The 25,000-nt window shown below is 43.9% G+C and overlaps 1 protein-coding gene across 1 annotated transcript in view; it reads left to right on the forward strand.

Moving 5' to 3' along the window:
- astn2 (astrotactin 2) overlaps window positions 1–25,000 on the forward strand; it is a gene marked incomplete at its 5' end in the record, with an annotated part of 725,257 nt that overhangs the window by 579,408 nt on the left and 120,849 nt on the right.

A 25,000-nucleotide genomic window follows, 5' to 3' on the forward strand; every position in this document is an offset into this window, starting at 1 on the left:
TGTCTGCGTCCATTTTATGCCCATATATGGAGATCTTTGACCATCTGTTTGCCTCTGTCCATTTATGTCCATGTATATGGAGATATCTGTCTGTGTCCCTTTTATGCCCATATACGGAGATATCTGTCGGGTCGAGGCAAGGCCCCTGTATTGCCCATATATGGAGATCTCTGTATCTGCCCATATGCTATGGAGATCTCAGTCTGTGTCCCTTTTATGCCCATATATCTGTCTGTGTCCCTTTTTGCCTATATACGGAGATATCTGTCGGGTCGAGGCTAGGCCCCTGTATCTGCCTGCAGTGATGTCACAATGACTCAGCGCTTGCGCCCGGCACTGCAGTGATGTCACAATGAGTCAGCGCTTACGCCGATTTTGCGCCGATTTCCGCATAAGGAGATTCCGAACGTTTCGCGCCGGTTCGGGAAAACCGCGCGTCGGGTCGGGTCGAGACCCGGCACTGCACTCCGTGCCGCGGGCGGGAACGCGCGTGCCGAATCTGAAGCCGGTGGGACGAACGGTTCTCAAGATACGCGGATTACAGACACACAGACACACAGACAGACAGAGACTTCTCGCATTTATAGATAGATACTGGCTTTCAAGCAGTTTCAAGGGCACACTTGACCCTTCTTCTCAGGGGCACACCAAAGGTCCTCATGCACAGTGGTTGAGAAACACTGTATTAGGTCATCATTAGAGCAATAAGCCACCTATCTCCCCGACTCCCTCCCCAGTAAAAGTTACGAATTTTAATGAATGGTAGAATGTTATGTGCAGGATGTAATTTGCTGCAAATTGGGTGACTTAATGCAATTGACCACATTTAAACAATATTTGGTTTTAAAATATAAATTCTCTCACACCTCTGCCAGTGTGCCAGTGATCACCCTCCCCTGTGCCAATGTTGGCACCCGTGCCTAAGGTTGCCTACCCCTGCTGTAAGGGAATTCAAGCCAGTTAGCCAGCTAATTGATGTGTGTGAGAATGACAGCCATCTTACCCAACAAAATTACTGTGAAAATAGGTTTGGTCCGCTGTTCTGACGCCTCAGTTAAAACTTAAATGCAAGTTATCATAACCACACGGGACAATTTAAAAAATTGGAAGAATAGGTTTATAGTTCATTGTCCCTTTTTCTTCACGCCCCCCATCTCTTGGCATGTGTCAGTGACACATGTGTCCGTGGCCAAATACATATCATTTTGGGGGTCCTTCACATGAAAAAGTTTGAGAACCACTGACATAGAAACAGGTTTTTCAAAAAACCTTAAGATTAAAAAGACACTTATAGAATTGGGTCAAAATTCAAATGTTCACGATTTTTCAAAAATAGCAGATCTACAAGCTCGCAGCGCGGCACTCGGTGCCGCGCTGTGAGCTTGTATATCTGCTATTTTTCAATAATTAAAGCATTCAAAATTGGAAGAATAGGTTTATAGTTCATTGTCCTTTTTTTCTTCACGCCCCCCCTCTCTTGGCATGTGTCAGTGACACTTAGTTTATAGTAAGGGTCTTCAACAGGGGGTCTGGGACCCCAAGGGGGTCCTCAGAGTTACTACAGGGAGTCCTCCAAATCTTTGAGTGATGGAAACTTGTTTTCTTCTTTTTTATATTAACCACTTGAACCCCTAGTGTCCATATTCTGAGAACCTTCTCTACAAGCTTGCTTGTAGATCGGCTATTTTCGGCAAAGAGGTTTGGTGTATAGGGAAAAAAGAGCAGCCTAAGTAAAGAATGAAGTCGAGTTTATTGACAGTTCAAGTGGTTAAATATCTGAAAACACAAATTGACTTGAATCCAAAATACACTGTTGTTTTCTGTCAAACAATGAAACTAATGGAATCTCTGTAAAGTTTGAGGGGTTCCCTGCTTCATCTCTCTCTCAACTAAGGGGTCCTTTTCCGGAAAACGATGAAGACCCCTGGTTTATAAACAGGCATAGTCAGTTTCTTTTGGCAGATAATTAAAAAAAAGTGTATTTGATAGTGCAGTTGCTGCATAGAGCCTCTAGGTGGCATATGTTGGTTAACATTGACCACAGGCTGTGTGATAGAGAGGCTATAAATAGATGACGTCATGGCTTTCTCCTCTTGTGGAGATAAATTATGTGGTGTGGGTCTGTGCGTGCGGCTGTGTGTGTGGGGGGGGGGGGGGGAGTTGTGTGTGCTTGCAAGACAACTGCACTGTGCATGTGTTTATTATGTGTGCACACATTGTAGTGTTCTGCATATAGGTGTGTACGTCCTTAAATATATGCATCTGCATTTTTCTTTTCTTTTGTGGACGGCTACAAAGGATCAATCAACCATCTTCGACCTGACAGCCCTATGCTGGGAGAGTTATTATAGGCAAACATTTCCCAGATTTTCTTCCAGACGTTTTCCAAACAATTTAACCCATTTAGACCGGGCACGCGTGATTATTAGTATTATTATTTTATGCTTTAACTATTGAAAAATAGCAGATATACAAGCTCACAGCGCGGCACCGAGTGCCGCGCTGTGAGCTTGTAGATCTGCAATTTTTTGAAAAATCGTGAAGATTTCCACAAAAAACATGTTTCTATCTCAGTGGTGCTCATACTTTTTCATGTGAAGGACCCCCAAAATGATATGTATTTGGCCACAGACCCCCCATCTCAAATATTTAGTTCCAGGGACCACCCCCAGAAGCAAAGATTTGAGTTACAAATGTTCACTTTAAAAATACATATATTCAAAGATTTGCACCCATTTTCACGACTTTTTCAAAATATCAGATCTACAAGCTCGCAGCGCGGCACCTCGGTGCCGCACTGTGAGCTTGTATACCTGATATTTTTCAATAGTTAAAAGCATTCAATAATTCTCGGCCAAAATGGCTTAATTCAAATGTTCAAAATATTAAAAAAAACAGTATCGCACAATCGCACATCTACAAGGTCAGAACACACTAGCAGTGAGCTTGTAGATCAGCTATTTTCACTATTCGTCGTCCTAAGAATACAAGTGGTATTAAAAAGGGGGTAAAAAAAGAATGAAAGAGCTGTCAGGGGTGCTTATAATCATCATCACGGTCGGGCAAAGAAAGCCCTGCTTCATCATACAAGACTGTCTCACAAAACTAGTGAAAATAGCAGATCTACAATCAGCTATTTTCACTTGTTTAAATCGTTTTTAAAATGATGAATACAAAACAAACGTTTTTTTGGACAAACAAAGGTTTCCACCCGACAACAACAACGTTATGCATCCCTCGAGAGGAGTGTTTGGATACTGGATACATTGGAAGATGGTCAGAAAGCTCGCACAGCTCTTGCATAAGGTGATTTAAAACCCATTTATAGGCCTGGAATTAGCTATTGAAAAATAGCAGATCTACAAGCGAGTGCCGCACTGCGAGCTTGTAGACCTGCTATTTTTGAAAAAATCGTGAAAATGTGTTCAAAATCTCCAAATCATTGAATACATCTTCTTTTGAAGCGAACTCAAATTTTGCTTCTGGCGTTCCCTGGAACTAAATATTTTGAGATCGGGGGTCTGCGGCCAAATACATATAATTTTTGGGGGTCCTTCATGTGAAAAGGTTTGAGCACCACTGACTTAGAAACATTCAAAAAACCTTAGAAGGATTTAGAAGACACTTACAAAATCGGGTCAAAATATTCAAAGTCTTCACAATTTTTAGAAAATAGCAGATCTACAAGCTCGCTGCGTGGCACTCGGTGCTGCGCTGAGAGCTTGTATCTTCTATTTTGTAATAGTTAAAGCATAAAATAATGCGTAATAATGCGTCCATAGTCTTAATCTTTTAACTCATTTCTAGCCGATCCCGACTATACTCGTGAAAAGTACTCAAGTATTTAGAGTGCCGATCCCGAGTATACTCGCGAAAAATACTGTATATAGAGTAACGCTGGCGTTCTTACCCTATAAACCGGCGGAAGGTCTGGGCACGATTCGCCTCGCCGATTCATCATCATCACGGATCCACGTGCACAAAATAGTAATCCCATAACACGGAGGCCGACGGCCGATCTCATCTTTAATGTCATTATCTCCAAACAACACTTTTAATGCCAAGGATGGCATTAGATTCTCGCTACAAAAACATAATAACAAAGGCATCGAACGGCCATTTTAGGATCGGCATGGGATGACGACCGCTCCCGTTGAATGACGTCATGACGTCAATCCGGAAGTGTTTACGCAATGGACTTCTGGCCTTCAAAATAAGACAATGGATGCGTATAGGAGCCTGTGAGCGGCACGCTAGACATTTAACCCGTTCATGTCTGGAGCACTAAATGGGTTAATATAGAGCTTTGACAGACATTTGGCTCATTCTCCTTCTCCTGGGTGTCGTCTGCAAGAAAGGTAGATGGAATGGCACCTTGGACACCGTTGGACCAACAAGCGGTATCGTCTCTGTCGGGTGGAAACCCCACGCGTCCGAAACGGTTAGCTTTTCGAGGATTCAAATTCAAAAGTTGTAAAAGTGGCAGATCTCTACAAGCTTATAGTCTCTAGGTGGCACGGTGCCAGTCAGTTGTTCACTTCGGTTGGTGTGCCCACTTGTGATTAAGCACTGTTAAGACAACTCATGTATTAGGGCTGTCACGATATGACATTTTACATGACGATTAATTGTCATTTTGTCATTGATAATTACATTTCTGTTTGGCTTTTAGGCTTGAAGTTTCACATGGCAGATATGACACATAACCTAAATATACAAAGAAATTACTGACATATTTTGACAACTTACTACTTAAAAAAAGAACATTGGTAGTGGAAATAGCCGATCTACAAGCTCACAATGCGTCGCATCACAACGCGTTGTGAGCTTGTAGAGCTGCTACCGGGTCACCTCCAGGTAGGGCTTGCACAATTATTACATAATCGTCTAATCGCAATTATTTGACATAATCGCAATTATTTGACATAATCGCAATTATTTTGTCATAATCGTCATAATCGTTTACAATGTTGAAAAATATTTTATTATATTTTCAAACATTTTCAAAAATAGTGGAAATAGCTGATCTACAAGCTCACAACGCGTTGCAAATGCGACGCGTTGTGAGCTTGTAGATCGCCTATTTCCACTATCAATGTTCTTTTTCAAGTATAAAGTTGTCAAATGTGTCAGTAATTTCTTTGTATATTTAGGTTACGTGTCATATCTACCTTGTGCAACTTCAAAGCCTAGAAGCCCAAACAGGATTGTAATTATCAACGACAGAAACACAGTTAAATCGTTAATCGCAATTATTTGAGTGACAATTAATCGTCATGTAAAATGTCATAATCGTGACTGACTGCGCCCTACCTCCAGGCTGTGCAAGCCCTGTTTCAGCAGCCTGCTGCTGATTAGGTAGGATTGCACTATGGCACTTTTATTGTGTACTTTATCTTTTTAATTTCTTTTTATCTTTTCTGTATGTCTCTGTTATTAACATTTTGTGATATGGACTTCTGTCTGAAAAAAAAAAAAAAAAAGATGATATCGTCATTGTCGGGTGGAAACCTTGTATGTCCAAGACCGTTCGTTTTGTATTTTATCATTTTAAAAATGAACTAAACAAGTGAAAATAGTAGATCTACAAGCATTGCTTGTAGATCTGCTGTTTTCACTACTTTGTGCGACAGCCTCGTATGATGAAGGCAGGGCTTTACTTGGTGGAAAAACTTACAAACTTGAAACTTGGAGATACAAGGTTTCTGCCCGACAGTGACGATATAGGCTTGAAGCGATTCACGGCGCATTTCGAGCTTGTGTGTGTGTGTGTGTGTGTGTGTGTGTGTGTGTGTGCGTGTGTGTGTGTGAGTGTGTTTTTCCGTATGTGTGTGTATGTGGGGGGGTTATTGCCCAATGTTATTGGCTCTTATGAAAACATAATGATGATGCTGATGACACAGGTGTACACGCACACACACACACACACACACACACACACACACACACACACACACACCACACACACACACACACACACACGCTGCGCGCGCTGTGAGTGCGTTACAACCCCCGCCGCCACACCCACGGGGGAGCAGACTGGCTCTCATGCTTCCCCCCCCCCCCCCCCCCCCCCCCCCCCCCCCCCCCCCCCCCCCCCCCCAATCAAGCATCTAATTACCTCGGCTTCTGAAATTACAGCGGGGCAGCAACAATACCAGAAGCAAAACGACAACAAACACACGCACGCACACATGCACGCGCACACACACACAGACACGCGCTCACACACACACACACACACACACACACACACACAAACAAAGCCCCCTGTACGTGCCGCCCATAGCAAGCACCGCAGCTCTGAAGAAAATAAGGCACACAATCAATAGCAGACGGACCCTAGTGGGCTCCATCGATAGATAAACGTGAGGAAGAGCAAAAATTACCTTTTTTTCCTCCCCTTCTTTTTTCTCCCTCCCTCCCTCCCTCCCTCCTTGGCCCCCCTTGCCCCCATCCACCCCCACCCAACCCCACCCCAACCCCCTTGGTCTTCTGGGGACGTGGGCTATATGTGAACAGCAGGGCAGAGCAGCTAGCAGGGGCGTCACAATGGTGGGAAAGTGGGACTGAGTTACTAGGGCCCAAGGAGGTGGAGGGGGGCCTTCATTATTTTATACTTTAGCTATTGAAAATAGCAGATATACAAGCTCACAGCGCGGCACCGAGTGCCGTGCTGCGAGCTTGTAGATCTGCTATTTTTTTAAAAGTCGTGAAAATGTGTGTGCAAATCTTCCACTATATGTATTTCTAGCGGACATTTATACTAACATTTTGCTTCTGGGGGTCCCTGGAACTAAATATTTTGAGATGGTGGGTCCGTGGCAAATACATGTCATGTTGGGGGTCCTTCACATGAAAAAGTTTGAGCACCTCTGACATAGAAACAGGTTTTTAAAAAAAAAAACCTTAGAAGGATTTGACATTTTACGATTTTTCAAAAATAGCAGATCTGCAAGCTCGCAGCGCGGCACTCGGTGCGCGCTGTGAGCTTGTATATCTGCTATTTTTCATAGTTAAAAGCACAAAATAATGCGTGATATTGCATTCCCATGTCTAAATGGTTTGAATAGGGGGAGGGGGGCTCCCGCCTATGAAGAACATTCATGGGGGGCCCCCCGCTAGTGAATCCTTGTACCCAGGGCCCAGAATTGTGGTGTGACGCCCCTGGCAGCTAGACTGTGTAGTGGACCGCTCCACTCAGCCTCCCTCTGAGGTAGCTCGCGGCGGGATTATTAGCTTCTCATGATGTCATCGACCCCCAGGAGGGCAGGGAGTCCGCCTGCCGCTCTCCTCCACCTCCTCCTCCACCTCCTCCTCCACCCCTCCTCCTCCACCCAATCCTCCTCCTCCTCTCTTTCTCATCTTCTCTCGGATGCAACTGTCACTGCTAACCCGAAAGACTACAATTCTATACGGAATGACAGAGGCAATATCTGGCTTCCTCTTTCAAAGCGGAGTTGCGTACCGCATGCACGTGGCACGCATGCATGCATGCATGGCCACGCACGCACGCACGCACGCGCGCGCGCTGCGCGCACACACACACACACACACACACACACACACACACACACACACACACACACACACACACACACACACACACACACACACACTACTCTTTTTTTTCTCTCACTATTTTGCACCCATTTTTCACCCATTGCCAATTGCCTATGTAATCCTGGTTCCTGCTCTCCCTCTGCCGCGCCTGGGGAGACAACGGACTGACCTCATGCTTCCTTCTATGCATGAGGAGTCCAAGTTGCTTCTTTTCACCTGACAGTGGGGATTTCCCCCGGTTTGGAGGTAGCGCGCGGAAGGAACATTCCAACCAGTTCCTTTCCCCCCCATCAGGCGCCCCGGCTGGCCAGGGGGAGGCAGTATATAGAGACCAGGATTACTGCATGTTTTTGTGAGGGTATATACCCTAGGGAGACACGGGGAGAACATGCAAACTCCACACACACACACACACACACACACACACACACACACACACACACACACACACACACACACACACACACACACACGTTATGTTGGTTATTCTGATCCCCCATGACTTGAGTCCCCCCATGCAATAAAAATTGAAGCCCAATTGCTGAGGACACATCAGTGCATATACATTCGCGTGCGTGCGTGCGTGCGTGCGTGCGTGCGTGCGTGCGTGCGTCCACAACAGGGCCTATGTGAGCCCCTAGCTGTCTCGCTAAACTACCTGTGTCTTTCAATGCTCTCCTTCTGGGCTGCCTGGCTGTTTGACAGGCATGTCATGTCCCTTTCATGTCAATCTGGTCATTATTGAGCCAAAGGGGGGATTATGTTACTATGTGAAATTACCCTGTCTGCCTCCTCCTTGAGAAATGGCCCTAGTGGAAGGGAGGGGGAGGTGGGATGGGGCAAGGGGGGGATGAGCTGAGTTAAAGGAAAGAGAAGGGGGGGGGGGGGGGGGGGGAAAGAAAAAGAAAGGGGAGCATACATCCAAGCATCTATAATAGAAGCGTGATGCTGTTTTCATTGTAGCACTGACATGGAGCCTCTTGGCTCTGTGTGTGGCTCTGTCCAACAGGAGGATAGTGCTGCCTCTCTCCCTCTCTCTCTCTCTCCAGAAGTGTCGCACCAAATTCTGGGCCCTGGGTACAAGGTTATTTTGTGCTTTAATTAGCTATTGAAAAATAGCAGATATACAAGTTCAAGCCGCGCTGCGAGCTTGTAGATCTGCTATTTTGAAAAATCGTCTTTGAATATTTCAAATCCTTCTTAGACTTTTTTGAAAAACCTATGTTTTTATGTCAGTGGTGCTCAAACTTTTTCATGTCAAGGACCCCAAAAAGTATATGTATTTGGCGACGGACCCCCATCTCAAAATATTTAGTTCCAGGGACCCCCCACTGCCCCAGAAGCAACCTTTGAGTTACAGATGTTCGCTTAAAAAATACATACCGGTATATAGAGTTGTGAAGTGTGACGTAATTTACACATCCTACCTGGTTCGCGGTTTTCTTCCCCCATTCATAGACCTTTTTCATATCGTGTCATATAAGAACTGTGTTACAATTATAAACAAATGATCTCAGCGGTTTGACTCATATGATATGAAGAATCAACTGATGGTGAAAAAGCGCTAATGTTACTGTCGCCGAATTATTGCGACCGTAGGTCGCACTTACTATCAAAACCTGCACAAACTGTGAGTGAGTCCGTCAGTCAGTCAGTCAGTCAGTCAGTCAGTCAGTCAGTCTGTCCGTCTGTCGGTCACACCTCACACGTCACACTATTGCCCTGGTCATATCTCCGCAACCGTTGCCCCTGATCCATGCCAAATTTTGCACACACACTCCTTGCCTGCCAAACTACAACCTCCAAGGACCCCCCGAGCTCCAGGGACCCCCAGGTCCCTGGGGGACCCCCAGATGTAAAAAATGACCAAATGTGCAAAAATGACCAATGACCACCCCAACGGGGCTTGCTCACGGGGAATTCCCGGGGACCACCGACTCCTGGTGCTCCAGAACGGATGCCAAAGTGGTGGCGCCCCCAGTGGAGGACCCCCTCCACTGCAGCTCACATAAAATGCCGTAACTCGGGCTAGGAGCGTCCGTGAGAGCCGGGGCCGGTACCTATTCGTCCGCCAAGGCAACGCGGAGACCCCACCCCTCATTTCTCACATGGCCCTCTTCTAGCGCCACCATGAGGCCGATTCTTGCAAAACACATTTTTGGACACTGCTCCTACAGATTTTGCCCTAAAATCACGCACATCGGTACACAGTATGTCTACACATTGCCCACACAACTAGGAACCAATGGCAGTTACAGCCCTCTTTGTGTATACATGTGACCTACGGTCGCTTATCTCCCGATTAGGGAGTCTTACTGGTAGTTACATTTTCTCTAGAAACAGGCTTTATCACTTATGAGTGACTGACTATCATAAACCACACATAGCCACCTCGCCGACAATATCGCAACAGACCGTTTGTTTATTTTTGGACCACAATGCTTACATGAGACGATTTTAAGATGACCCAATGTTATTCTCCATAGAGAATTACTTACTTCCGTGGAACCGGGGGATGAGCGAGTCACGTCATGACTTCACTGTTCTATTCAAAGATTCGTACACATTTTCACGACTTTTCAAAAATAGCAGATCTACAAGCTCGCAGCGCGGCACTCGGTGCCGCGCTGTGAGCTTGTAGATCTGCTATTTTTTAAATAGCCCTAGTAACTAAGTCCCCACCCCCCCCCCCCCCCCCCCCCTTGTGACGCCCCTGGATACTGCTCCCCTCCCCTCCCTCCCTCCCCTCCCTCCCTCCCTCCCTCCCTCCCTCTCCCTCCCATGTCGCCAGTGGTTCCATCAGGCCCAGTTTGGGGGGCATGTCTTTGAGGCTGTTTCGTGTGACACGGACAAGAATGCGTAGGCTTATCAGCCCGATCTGAAAACTAAATGATGGCATCCTTCAAGGGGCCCCACCGTGAATTTCACATTTTTCATTTTTTTTTCTTGTTTTTTGGTCTCTTCCAGCCTCCCCCCAAAAAAAACATTCCTTAACTCTCAGCCTTGCCTTTCATTTCAGTGATTTTCTGAATGGGCGTGTCCAGTACAGGCTCTACTGTTGGAACAGTGGTTCTCAACCTGCTGTGGGTCGGGACCCCCTGGGGGGGTCCTCAGATGATTAACTTAATGTGCAATGTTGTTAACAGTAAACAAACCGACATAAAGTTTAAGTGTACAGATAGAGGGTTTCCACACATTTCTAAAGTGACAATTTAAGGACTTTTTAATACCTCTATGGCCAAATTGTCAAATATTAGAGGCACCAAACCAGTTTGGACCTCGACGGGGAATCCAACAGGTTCCCCAGCAAAATTAGGATCAGTTTAAACAGTATAGCATTTTTCAGCAATTTAAAAAACAAATACAGAAACATCTTGATAGATCTTCTGTTGTCCGTTGGGGGGAGCTTGTAAAATTGAGCGTCCAAGGCCAAATACATATCAATTTGGAAGTCCTTGACATGGAAGTGTTTGAGTACCATCATTGTCACGCACGCACACGCACGCACGCACGGACTGACACACACCCTCCTCTGTTTTATTGCCAGAGACAAATACCTCAGTGGATAAATAAATAATCCAACGCTGGTGGAGGTTGCCAGCGGCCCTGTGTCCTGTGCTGCCGTGATTGAATTATGGCGGACCTTTTGAACAAATTGGCTGTGAGACTAATGACTCAGAATGCTCTATATCTTGCCGAGTGGTCCCCTGTTATGCTCACACCGACCATACCCCTGCACACCACACCATATACCTCCCTTCACCCCCTATTACGTTTTTTCTTCTTCTCTATACTGCTCATTCATAAGCAGTGGTGGATGAAGCACTTTTACCAAGTAAAAGTATCAATACCAGTAAGACCCCCTAATCGGGAGATAAGCGAAATTTAGAAGGCAATGGTAGCCAATCAGGAGGGAAATATGGGAAATGGGACAGATCCATGTGATGACATGACTTTAGATATACTGTGTACTGATTTTAGGGCAAAATCTGTAGGAGCAGTGTCCAAAATGTGTTTGCAAGAATCGCCTCATGGTGGCGCTAGAAGAGAGCCATGTGAGAATGAAGGGTGGAGGTTGTGGTTTGGCAGCCAAGGAGTGTGTGTACAAAGTTTGGCATGGATAGGGCAACGGTGCCGGAGGATAAAAGTAGGGCAAAAGTGTGACGTGACGGACAGACGGACAGACAGACAGACAGACAGACAGCTAGCCGGTGGAGCTTTTCATAGTAACTTGTGACCTGACGGTCGCAATAACACAATGCAGAAATAAATTGCGTTATGTTACTCTTACAAGTAAAAGTCTGGTGTTCAAAATGTACTTGAGTAAAAGTACTGACATATTGGTGTCAAAAAAGAACCAAAGGTAAAAGTATGCATATATGCTTAATGTCCCCAGTAGTCATAATGTACTCACAAAACTCACAAAGGCAAAGCTCACGAAGCTCACAATAAGATGTGAGCTTTTCTGTTTTTGTCTATTTTCAATAGCCAAAGGATATAGGGCTGAAGTGGTTAATTAATGATTTGTTGTAATAATCAAAACCATGAAGTTACTAGTAACTATAATGTTTCAAATAACTGTTGTGGAGTAAAAGTACAACATTTTGCCTGTGTGAGATGTATTAGCATAGAAGCAAAAAGTAGATTTGAAATAGTGCCACATAACCACAACATTATTAACTCTTTTACCGCTTTGGACGTTCCCGTTAGCCCCATTTTTCCCGGCGGCGCGATGCCAATTGTACGTTCTTTGGCTCGTTCTTTTGTACCTTGTTTTGATGTCTGTAAACTGATGAGGGGTCGCGCGGGTGTGTACCGTAGAGACAGCTCCCGTAAAAGTGCTCTCAAAAACCCACTGGACGTTAGCATCAATGGAGTAACAACACTCTTCCTTGTTATTTTCTCTGGGTCTATTGCTCTGTAGCGATTGAGCTGTCTTGACGGACGGTAGCCTACCGCAGCCATTTCACATTAATTCTTGCATGAGCTGCCCTCTACTGCTAGTATAGCGAAAGTACACCTATTTAAGAAAATAATAATGATGAAAAAAAATGAATACATCTTTGTCTATAACATCGCAAAGGTAAGGTGCTTTTGCTGGCACAAAACCCAATAAATAAATAACAACATCTGGCAGTAAAACTGTTAAATATCATCACTGTCGGGCGGAAACCTCGTATCTCCAAGTTTCACATTTGTATGTTTTTTTTCGCAAAGCAAAGCCCTGCTTCACCATACAAGGCCGTTGCTCAAAAGTAGTGAAAACAGACAATCTACAAGCACACGTTGTGTGCTTGTAGATCGTCTGTTTTCACTAGTTTAAATCGGACATACAAGGTTTTCACCTGACAACGACGGTACTTGCGTAAATGCTCTTACTTTCCACCACTGACCGTATGCCTCCCTTTACCCCCTAACAGTCCCCCGCCACCTTCTTTTTCTAGCCTTCACCCTGCTCATTCATTCATAAGAGCTGTTTCCTGCATGAGGTGAGCCTCAGACATACAGTACGTAGGTTTGACTCACACAGCCCTTTCTATAAACTTGTTAAACAGAGCTTGGGAAGTTGGATGGGAAGAGGCGAGGGGGGGGAGGGGGGGGGGGGGCTAAGACGCTCATATACAGTATATTGTATAATAGCACAGCTTTAGCCACTTGCATTCTGTGAGCTTGTACAGCATTTTGGCCTGCAATGACATGCCCAAAAATAGGAACGCCTGGTTTCGAGTGGTTTGGAAAACCAGGACACTTCGTATAATTGCCGATATCAATCTGTTCGGCCGAAGTCAGATAATGGCCTATATATATCCCATTCAGAACGGGTACACATCATTATTTTATGCTTTAACCATTGAAAAATAGCAGATATACAAGCTCACAGCGCGGCACCGAGTGCCGCGCTGCGAGCTTGTAGATCTGCTATTTTTGAAACATTTTGAAAATTATAATTTTTTTTACCCGATTCTATAAGTGTCTTTTTAATCCCTCTAAGATGTTTTTGAAAAAACCTATGTTTGATCTACAAGCTCGCAGCGCGGCACTCGGCCTAAACGGGATATTGACCAGACCAGACATATATATCGTTGCAGGGGTGCTCTAGTTTCAGGGTCCCCCCCGATGACCCTGGCCCCCTGCAGTGGCCCATGCACCACCACCACCAATATGAGCTGACCTTCCCTCTGGCCTGCACACTCCCTGCACTGCCCTCTCTTTTTTCCTGGAAGTACAACTTGTGATCCTGGGTTCCTAGAAACAGCCCCCGTGTGCTCCATTGTTAACACCATTAGGCCTCAATGATTCGATGACTCACAGAAATGTACACGCGCTAGAGATGGGGATTTATGGTTCTTTGAAGTGAGCCGGTATCTCTGTATGAGATCCGTTCCTTTTAAAGAGCCATTCAAAAAAGACTGGCCATGCATGGCTCATTTTAGTTACTGGTTAATTTGTAGATTTTGATTATGATTGCAAAATCACTTCAACCCTATTTAGGCCTATACATTTTGGCCATAGGATACATTTCTGCCAATGCGTTGCAACGCGACGCATTGTGAGCTTGTAGATCAGCTATTTTCAAATGATTTTTCTAAATTGTATTCATTGGAAAACTTGATATGGGACATTTTACTGCATAATGAGTAATTTATAATATTGGTACATTTTGATACCAACACTTTTGTACTTTAATTACAAACTTCTACTTGTGGCAGAGCATTTCTACATTGCAGCATTGATACTTTTACTTAAGTAAAGAATTATTTGAGTACTTTTCCCACCACATGTTCATTAGAAAGGAACGGCTCCCTATACCGCAAACCGGATCCCATCGTTCATTTCAAAGAGCCGTTCAAAAGACTCAATTCGTTCGCAAACGTCCCACCTCTAACGCACACGCACACACACACACACACACACACACACACACACACACAGTCCACTGTTGATGGCGTTCTGCGTCTACGCCGACTGGGACCCTTCACCACAACTGGTGATCATCTGATAAATCAATACTGCGAGGCCAGCTGGTCATTGTTTTCGCGTATTAGCCCCGGAAGACGGACAGTAATATGGCCAGTTTAGACTGGCCAAACAGATTAATACATTAAGGAGGTCACTGTGACCTGCCCTGCCTTCTTGTAAGTCTACGGCTCGCTACCAAAGTGAGAGATCCAACCGCTGCGTTGGTGCCAGTGAGTCTGCAGGCTCCAAATGATGTCAAGGCTTGGAATTCGTGGCAAACAGCAGTTGCTGCTGCTGCTGCTGCTGCCGCCGATGCCCTCTGTGTGGCCTGCATCTCGTACTCGAATTCTTGACTCGAGTAAAAGTATCAATACTGCAATATAGAAATGCTCTGTCACAAGTCAAAGTATGGGATTCAAAGAGTACCTGAGTTAAAGTAGGACAATATTGGCGTCAAAATGTACTTAAAGTGCCAAAAGTAAAAGATCTGCGACACGTTGTGAGCTTGTAGATCGGCTATTTTCAAATAGCATAGGTATAAAGGCCCATTCCCACTGGGCCAGATAACAGATAAAAAAAATCTCTTTCTCCAGATATTTTTCCATTCAAAGTGGATGGTAGATACAGATAAAAAATATATATCTGTCACAGATAAAATAATCTGTATCTACCATTCACTTTGAATGGAAAAAATATCTGGAGAAAGAGATTTTATTATCTGTTATCTGGCCCAGTGGGAATGGGCCTTTAGATAGGGCTAAAGTGGTAAATGTTTTTTTTTTCTTTTTTTTTGTAAATGTTTTATAATATTATTACTAGAACATACTGTACTAGTAACTAAAGTTTTCAAATAAATGTAGTGGAGTAAAAGTACAATCTTTGGATCCGATATGTACAGTAGTGGAGTTGGAGTAGAAGTAAGGGAAATTGGAAATACTCAGTTAAAGTACAAACACCTCAACACTGGACTTAAAGGAATAGTTCACCCCCAAAATGATTTATTTTCTATTGATTACTCATGCCATGAGTTCAATCATATTTTTAGTTTTTCGTTGCATTCCTAAGCAAATAATTTGATAATAAATGGACCCCCATTGATTCCGGATGGGGACCAGAATGCATGTGGGTCCCCATCCGGAATCAATGGGGGTACTTTATTATAATCACATTTTTGTCCAAGGAATGTGACAAATACAAACAAATATGATTGAACTCGAGTCTCCATGGCGTGAGTAATCAATAGAAAAAAGGTCATTTTGGGAGTGAACTACTCCGCTCAAGTAAATGTACTTAGTTACTTTACACCACTGGTATCGATAAGGTCAATAGGGATGAATAGTAGCATATTTTGTGTAACAGTAGAACTGCAGTGTTATTGTAACCATGGCGGAGCAGCAGCACTGATTCCCCGAAACACAATCTGTGTCATGACTGTACAAAAAAAAAAAGAACTGCTGTATAATATGTATCACCTTTAATCGTTTAAATTTCATATTGAAAATCTTATTACTAAACTGAGACAAAAGATCGGGTTTCTTTATAGAAACAAAGCATGCTTTCCTGCATCCTGTAAAAAGTCTATTATTGAAGCTACTTTTCTCTCTGTTTTAGATTATGGAGACATTATATATAGGATTGCTTCTCCTTCAATTTTAAAGCGCCTTGACACTGTGTACCACTCAGCACTAAGATGGATCACTGGTGACAGCTATGGAACCCACCATTGTACACTATATGGGAACTCAGTTTATCCTCCTTATCTGAGAGGTGTGATAAACACTGGTATCTTTTTATTTTTAAAGCTCTCTCAGAATTGGTCCCCCCTTATATTTGTTCAATGCTGAATCTGGACCCTAGTCCCTATCAGACGCGCTCAAGCGCTCAAGCGACATTTTGGCGCTCGAGGTTCCATTTGCTCATACAGAGCTTGGCAAGGCAGCATTTTCTATCAGTGCTCCACTTGCATGGAACAAGCTCCAAAAATCATTAAAAATAAAATATCTGCCGGCCTTAGGCCAATTTAGGATGATGGTTTCTAACACCTTTGTTCTAAACTGTATATGTTTTAATTAATTTAGCTTTTAGTTTCTTGAACTTTCTACAGTTTTCAAGTATTCTCCTTTTGATTATTTCAAATGATGTCTGTAAATGTATATATGTATATATGTTGTTGTTCATTGTTGTATCTCGGTTGCGTTGTAAACGAGTGCTTGCTCTCAATTGTATTTCCGAGTTTAAATAAAGGTAACAAACAAACAAACAAACAAGCCCATTTAGGCCTAGAATTATTGAAAGCTTTAACTATTGAAAAATAGTATATATAGTATATATACAAGCTCACAGCGCGGCACAGAGTGCCGTGCTGCGAGCTTGTAGATCTGCTATTTTTTGAAAAAGTTTAAATCGAACGTTTGTAACTCAAATTTTGCTTCTGGGTGGTCCCTGGAACTAAATATTTTGAGATGAGGAGTCCGTGGTCAAATAGCCTACATGTCATTTTTGGGGTCTTTGACATGAAAAAGTTTGAGAACCTCTGATTTAGAAGACACTTATAGAATCGGGTCAAAAGTATTCAAAGACTCGCACAAAATGTTAACGATTTTTCAAAAATAGCAGATCTACAAGTGGTGCTGCGCTGCGAGCTTGTATATCTGCTATTTTTTTAATAGTTAAAAGCATAAAATAATGGCTAAAGTGATTACAATCTAAAATTACACAGATTTGCGTTAGGCCTAAATGGATATAATATGAGTTTATCTGTTATAACTCTTGCATTTCTAGCATAGGGGGATTGTTATTGCTTTGTTGTTGTTGTTGTGATCTTCCCCCTTTCTGGCCCAAGTTGTACAGAATGTATATGGATCTATCTGTTGTTCTGGGAAGTGCATGATCTGTGGTTAATCAATACGGTATCGAGTATCTTCTTCCCCTGCTCTGCCATGACTCGGCTAACGGCGGTGCGGTGGACATTCTCCTGGCCCTGTCTGTTCATCCCATCCAGGGGTTTTCCTCCCTGACGCTTTTTTTCTACCCATGCACCTGCAAGAACACATTCTTTTGTCCTTTTCCCCCCATCCCACCATACGCTTAACCCTGCAAGACCCAAATTAATTTCTACTTGGCAAAAATCAGACAGTGTTGTTGTAGGAGTCCTATTCAGAGGAAAATGTAATATTTAAAAAAGAAAAAGTTTGTGTAAGGCTTTATAGCCATAAATCATAAATCATGCTCTCATTTACATATGGGGGATATTTTAACATACAAATAACAACAAATAATAACATATGTACAGACATTCTAATGATCTCCCAAAAAAATGCATTACAGGCATTTTACTTGTTTTGTGAGGAATAGCTTCAGTGAAAAAGTGAGATGTTGTTCGTCCAGACTCTGGACTCCAGTCCAGAGATCTTCAAGTGGTGTGAATGTCAGCCTCTGTGGGGCGTATTCATATGCAAATATCGTGGCCAATTGCATTGTAATACTAAACAATATGATCCAATGGTTATGTTAAAGGAGTAGTTCACCCGCAAAATGACTTTTTTTCTATTGATTACTCATGCCATGGAGACTAGAGTTCAATAATATTTTTAGTTTTTTGTCGCATTCCTAAGACAAAAATGTGATAACAATAAATTTACCCCCATTCGTTCCGGATGGGGACCGGTTTCGAAACGGGTCCCCATCCGGAATCAATGGGGGTACATTTATTCGAATCAAATTTTTGTCTTAGGAATGTGACAAAAACCAAAAAATATTATTGAACTAGTAATGAATAGAAAAAAAGTCATTTTGGGGGTGAACTACTCCTTTAAGGTGAAAAAAGAACAGGAAAACGAATTATTTAAACTTTATTTTTTGATAAAATATAAATGTTGCCAAAAAGCTACGCTGGGCCTTGCAGAGTTATGCATGCGTGCTTAGTATGTGTCAGTTAACATTCTCATGCACACGTTCCCTACTTTTCTATTGTGGATATCTTTTTTTTCTTATAGAGGGTATGCACGTCCACTGGGACCCGCCCCCCTAATCTAGACTGAGTGGCAAAACATTGAGCAGCATGGAGCACTGGAGTTTGGAAGTGCTAGTTGCAAATCACTCAATTGTCCTGCATACCACCTGTTTCTAAATTGCACATAATGCAGGAGGCAGCAGGATGTTGTGTTGTTGAAATCGAGTGCTTCCAAACTCTGACACTTAGAAAAATAATCACCTGCACAGAATGTCTTGACAGAAAGTAGCTCAAAACATGCCTATGGTGGATTTTTATGAAACAAAAACTTTGCAGATAGACTTTGCAGATTCAAGCTTTCAGTACAGCTGCAATGTTGGTGAGTTTAATTTTGTTTAATACAATCAGATAGGACTTTTCTGTTTGGATGTATGGGCTGTCAATGGCAGAAATTAGTTTTTTGCCACTCAGTAGGCCTTCCCACATAACTTCCAGCAACAGCGATGTCACGCGCATACCCTCTATTGTCTTCTCAGTTTTACCCCCCCCCCCCTCTTAACCACAATTAGATTCTGTGTTTATCCAGCGGAGACTGGCTTGCATTTCTAGCTCAAACATAAATATGGTGGTAATCGCTTTTTGTCTATTTTTCACATGTGCAACCATGCAGTCAAGCGCACAGACCCGTATGGGGTTTTTCGAGGAATCCGGTGGTAAATGCATCGTGGTCCATGTGGTCTCTCTCTCTCTCTCTCTCTCTCTCTCTCTCTCTCTCTCTCTCTCTCTCTCTCTCTCTCTCTCTCTCTCATGCCCCCAGCAGCGTCGTTTCTCATTTCTCATTTCTCGTTGTTTGTCTAGTCTGCGTGCGTGCGTGCGTGCGTGCGTGCACGGATCCATGCTCCCAGTTTTTTCCCTGTCGTGTTTGTCTGTGGTCTGCTTCCCAATGACAAAAAAGGTGGCAAGACCCTCGCTGTTATTCGGTGTCTGCCAGTAGTTGTATAGCCACATGCAGGGGCGTCACAAGGGGGAGGAGGAAAGTGGGACTGAGTTACTATAGGGCCCAAGGTGGTGGAGGAGGGGGCCTTAATTATTTTATATACTTTAGCTATTGAAAAATAGCAGATATACAAGCTCACAGCGCGGCACCGAGTGCCGCGCTGCGAGCTTGTAGATCTGCTATTTTTGAAAAGTCGTGAAAATATGTGGCAAATCTTTGAATATATGTATTTTTTTAAGCGAACATCTGTAACTCAAATTTTGCTTCTGGGGGGGTCCCCTGGAACTCAATATTTTGAAATGGGGGTCCGAGGCCAAATACATATCATTTCGGGGGTCCTTCACATGAAAAGGTTTGAGCTCCACTGACATCGAAACATAGGTTTTTAAAAAATATATATTAAAAGATTTTCATGATTTAAAAAAAAAAAATTGCAGATCTACAAGCTCGCAGCGCGGCACTCGGTGCCCCGCTGTGAGCTTGTATATCTGCTATTTTTTAATAGTTAAAGCACAGTTGGGCCCCACAGTGAATCCTTGTACCCAGGGCCCAGAATTTGGTGTGACACCCCTGGCTTCGGAAGAGGGGACCCCCCCCCCCCCCTTTCTAGAGCAGGGTTCCCAAAAGAAAAACTTGTGTCTGGACCCAGACTTAAAGTATGAAAAATACATTTAAAAACTGTTTCCCAATGTTTGGGAAACAGTTTACGCTTTTAATCCAAAGCGACTCACAATAAGCAGGTAATACGTCACTATAATAAGCAAGATGATATGTCAATACATCAACAACAATATAGCAAATGCATAGGAATATCAATCTAGAAAAACAATAACATATTATGTAGACCATGCACCTAATCAGTAAAAAAAACTTTTCTAAAAACCTAAAAAAAAGTCTTCAGTCCACTGCGGAAGCTAGTGAGTCTGTAGTTCTAAGTGCGACAGGGAGTTTATTCCACAGTTTGGGAATACACTCCCTGTCGCACTTAAAACGTACTTACTTAATCCTCTTCGTGCTGGATAGCCCATAAGGTCTTCACCAATGAACGCCAATGCTGTCTGTCTGCTGCCCAATGCTGCACCTGGCCCCAAGTCCATCCAACTTCTTTCATTTCCTTCTCCACAGATCTTCTCCATGTCTCTTTAGGTCTGCCTCTTTTTCTCTTCCCTGGTGGTGTCCATCTCATGGCTACCCTTGGGATGGCACTTGGGTCCATTCTGCACACGTGGCCAATCCACATCCACCTTCTGTACTTTATGACACTTAACACATGGGCTGCTCAGGTTTATAACATTTCTAGCTGTTGCTCACGCTTTATTTTGAAGAGCCTCGGAAGCTTTGTGCGTGTGCACGTGGGTGTCCACTGACGATTGAGGAAGATAATCCCTTTGTTTACAAAAGCTTGCGAAACTAAAATCCAAACCGCGGCAGACCATCGCAGTAAAGTGTCGCCGTGAAAACAATCAGATCTCTGCTTCCCTGGCGTTCTTTTCACCTCATTCATAGATAAAGCCCTTTTTATGTTTCAGAGTAGAATGGAAATCAATGTAACCAGCCTCCGCTATTTTCTCCCTCTCTCTCTCTCTGCTACGGGGTGACGTAATGGACTCGGGTCATTCAGAGGGCAGGCAGCAGCACGTACAGTTAACCCTTAGTTGTCTCGTCTCTCGACGAGATAACTCCTTTTGGCTTGGTGACACCTAGTGGCCTTAACTCGTCACTGAACGAGTTTGGCTCCCCATGTGTTTTTAACAGTGGGGTCAGGCCGGTTCTTCTGTAAAGGTCTTCGTTGGAGATTGTCGTAGGCCAAAATATCTTGACTATTCTCCTAAGACATCTTGTCTGAAACACGTCCAGCTTGTGACAGATGGCTTATGTCACTTTCCACGACTCTGCACCATACAGTAGAACTCCCAGGACGTTGCTCTTGAAAGTCCTCAACTTAGTTGTTGTGCTGATCTTTGATGATCTCCATTATGGTCTTTAATATGGCAAAAGCTCCCCTTGCCTTAGAGATCCTGCTCTTAACATCTGCCTCTGAATCTCCGTCTGCTGTTATCATACTGCCTAAATAGGTGAATTCCTGGACCTCCTCTGCCGTATCGTTGCTTATGATGAGGGGTTGGACAGATTTGGGGTTTAGCTTAATCAGTTTAGTCTTATTTATGTTGATGTTGAGACCAATCTGTTTGCCGTAAGTTACTAAGTCGTCTGTTTTACCTTGAATGTCCTGGTGGCGATGGGCTAACAAGGCAATGTCGTCTGCATAATCAATGTCCTCAAGAGTTTCCGTGAGTGTCCACGTTATTCCTCTTTTGTTTTGTCCGATGGTTGCTTTTATGAGCCAGTCCATGCAGAGCGAGAAAAGTCGTGGGGATAGCATGCAGCCTTGTTCGACTCCGGTTTTGATAGTTAATTCCTCTGTGAGGTTGGATCCACATATTACTCTAGCACTAAAATCTCTATATAGCATCTTGATAATAGATATGATCTTATCGGGAATCCCATAATGCCTGAGAATTCTCCATAGTGCTAGTCGATTGACACTGACACTGTATAAAGGTGGCATAGATGGTTGCGTTCCACTCGTTGCTTTGCTCCATAATCTGTCGCAGTGTGAATATATGATCCGCACAGGATCTTCCTTTACGAAAACCTGTCTTAGTCGGGGGCCCCAGGGCAATAAAAGGACCGTTTGGTTCATTGTGTCTGAAATACTTTTGGTTTGAACAAAAATACAAATAAAATGGACAAAACAAAAGGTAGAGTTAAGTGGGCATGTTATCCTTATTTAATAGATAAGAGGCCCACCTTTTTTCAAATACATTTTCCTTACCATTAATTTTATATGTCACCTTCTCCATAGAGTACATGTCCTCCAGTTTTTCCAACCATTTATCCACCCTGGGGGGTTCCAAGCTTTTCCAGCCCCTTGATATTTTGTTTGAGTGCTGTAATTCTCATAAACCAAAAGAGATATAGATCTCTGCTCTGCAGGCTTTTGGGACGTGTTCCCAGGAGTATATTATGATTTTGTAAACAATGTAGTGTATAACTCAGTGTTAATTTAACACAGTGTATCAGTTTGGTTCCATTTGTACCCTCTCAAGAGTTACAGACCCATATGGGTCCATTTTGGACCCCCTGGTGGTCCCTGGACCAGACGTTGACAAACGGTGATCTTACACGCTGACATCATAGACACACACACACACACACACACACACACACACACACACACACACACACACACACACACACACCCCTCAGCCCTCTGCCTCCTCCAGCAGAGGTGAGAAAGCTGTGTGAAACTCCCCTCCACCGTGTGTGTGTGTGTGTGTGTGTGTGTGTGTGTGTGTGTGCGTGCGTGTGTGTGTGTGTGTGTAAATATAGCCTATATATACAAACACATTATTATAAAAAAAGGTCCATGGCCAATGTCATAGTACTAACGTAATAGACTGGCCACGTGACATCCACAGGGAAGTTATTGGACCCTGTGAGTTTTTTTCCCCCTTTTTTTCTTACTGCCTTGTACATTCATCTTTCTCTCTTCTCATTTGGTCTGTCTTCTTGGCACCACACACTCTTCTGTCCTGCACAGTTCCTTCCATTTAAGTACTTTCACCTCTCGATATCTGATTCCAGTGGTGTGGCCACCACTGGTGTTTCCCCTCCATCAGGCGCCCTGGCTGGCCAGAGGGAGGCAGTAGACCAGGATTACTGCATGTTTTTTTGTGAGGGTACCTACCCTCGGGGACACGGGGAGAACATGCAAACTCACACAGAAAGGCCCTTTCGCCAACCCCACCTAGGGTATGGGCGCTGATGACGTGGACGAGAGAACACGGCCCCTACTTCTCCCGAACCTTCGGTTGCACTCGTAATAAACAATATCCAAACAAAAACATGGATTCTGACAAAGGACACCTAAGAGCTACAATCTATTTAGGTTTGTCTTGCTGGCATAGGCCTAACGTATGACGTAACTTCCGTTAACCGCAGCACTTCCGCCACTTCCGGTTCATGCCATTCACATCGCATATTGTGGCCAGGGTGCAGTTTACCAAGTCTAGAGGGTTTATGTGTTAACTCATCTAGTGCCATTCGCGAGATGTCTCGCGAAATGTACTCGAGTATATGTAGTGCCATTCACGGGATATCTCGGGAAAAGTAATAGATTACTGTAACGGCGAGTACATTACCGAGAAGAATCGCCGGCGGTCCGGAGACGAAATCCGTCGCTGATTTTGCATCATCACGGCTCCACGAGCACAAAATAGTCCCATCCATAACATTGAGGTGGACGGGGGATCTCATCTTTAATTATTAATTATCCATTATCTCAAAACTACACTTTAGAAGCTAGGATGGAGGCAGATGCTCGCTTATGTTACACAATGATAAAAGCTCCGGTCGGCCATTACACAACTCCACGTGGACACGGATCGGTTCCGGCGCACGATCCGATGACGTCAGACCGGAAGTGACTGCGCGGTGGACTTCTGGCCTTCAAAATAAGACAACGCAAGTGAATGGGACCTGAAGGAGGCACTTTGGACATTATAATCCGTTAATGTCTGGGGCTCTGAATGAGTTAAAGTAAAAGTTAAGTAATGATTCTTCTCGTTTAGTATGCTTTCCCGTCTTCTTGCCTCCTCACACTCTGTCCCGTTCAGTTCCTTCCATTTGGGTCCATTGTGTTCTAAGAACTTTATCCACTGAGTGTGGCGCTCTCACCATGAAAGATTACTTCAGCTTCCCCTTCAGCTAAAGAACCAAGTGTTCTGGAAGTGTCAACATCCTCTTCTGGTTGCGGCCCCTTTCTCTTTATTAACACAGCGCCTGCCATCGCGTCGCCAAAACAATACACTACCGTATTCACTGCCAAGGCTTTTTTTTATATAATAATTACCTGTTCTGGAGTGCCTCCGTGCGAGCGACGCGTGCATAACGTGATGAGAGAAAAGGAAAAAAAAGTGGACAAAACAGCTGTTTTCCCAGCGTGGACAGTTATAGATCTGAATGAAGAAGTGAAACTTGGTCACATGGCGGCCGCGTTGCATCATGGGATATGGAGTTTCTTATCTCACCAGCGGCTGCTGGAGCAGGTGTTTACCTGGTTACATGTTTGACGTGTTTACAGAGTAAACACGTCTGTGGTCGGGTTAGGCAGAAGATACGTCAAGCAGCACTGTCTGCCTTTTCTGGTCAAGGATATTCCCAAATTCATCTCAAATGTGCCTTCAACTAATCAGCCCATGTCAGAAATCTTCTTCTTTGGCATGTGTGTGTGTGTGTGTGTGTGTGTGTGTGTGTGTGTGTGTGTGTGTGTGTGTGTGTGTGTGTGTGTGTGTGTGTGTGTGTGTGTGTGTGTGTGTGTGTGTGTGTGTGTGTGTGTGTGTGTGTGTGTGTGTGTGTGTGTGTGTGTGTGTGCGCGCGCGCGCGCGCGTGCCTGTGTGAATGTGTGCGCACATGTGCGTGTCACACGCACACACAGGCATGGACAAACAGAGAATCCCTTTCAA

Source organism: Nannobrachium achirus, assembly GCF_963921795.1.
Source record: "Nannobrachium achirus genome assembly, chromosome: 15".
Lineage (NCBI taxonomy): Eukaryota > Metazoa > Chordata > Actinopteri > Myctophiformes > Myctophidae > Nannobrachium > Nannobrachium achirus.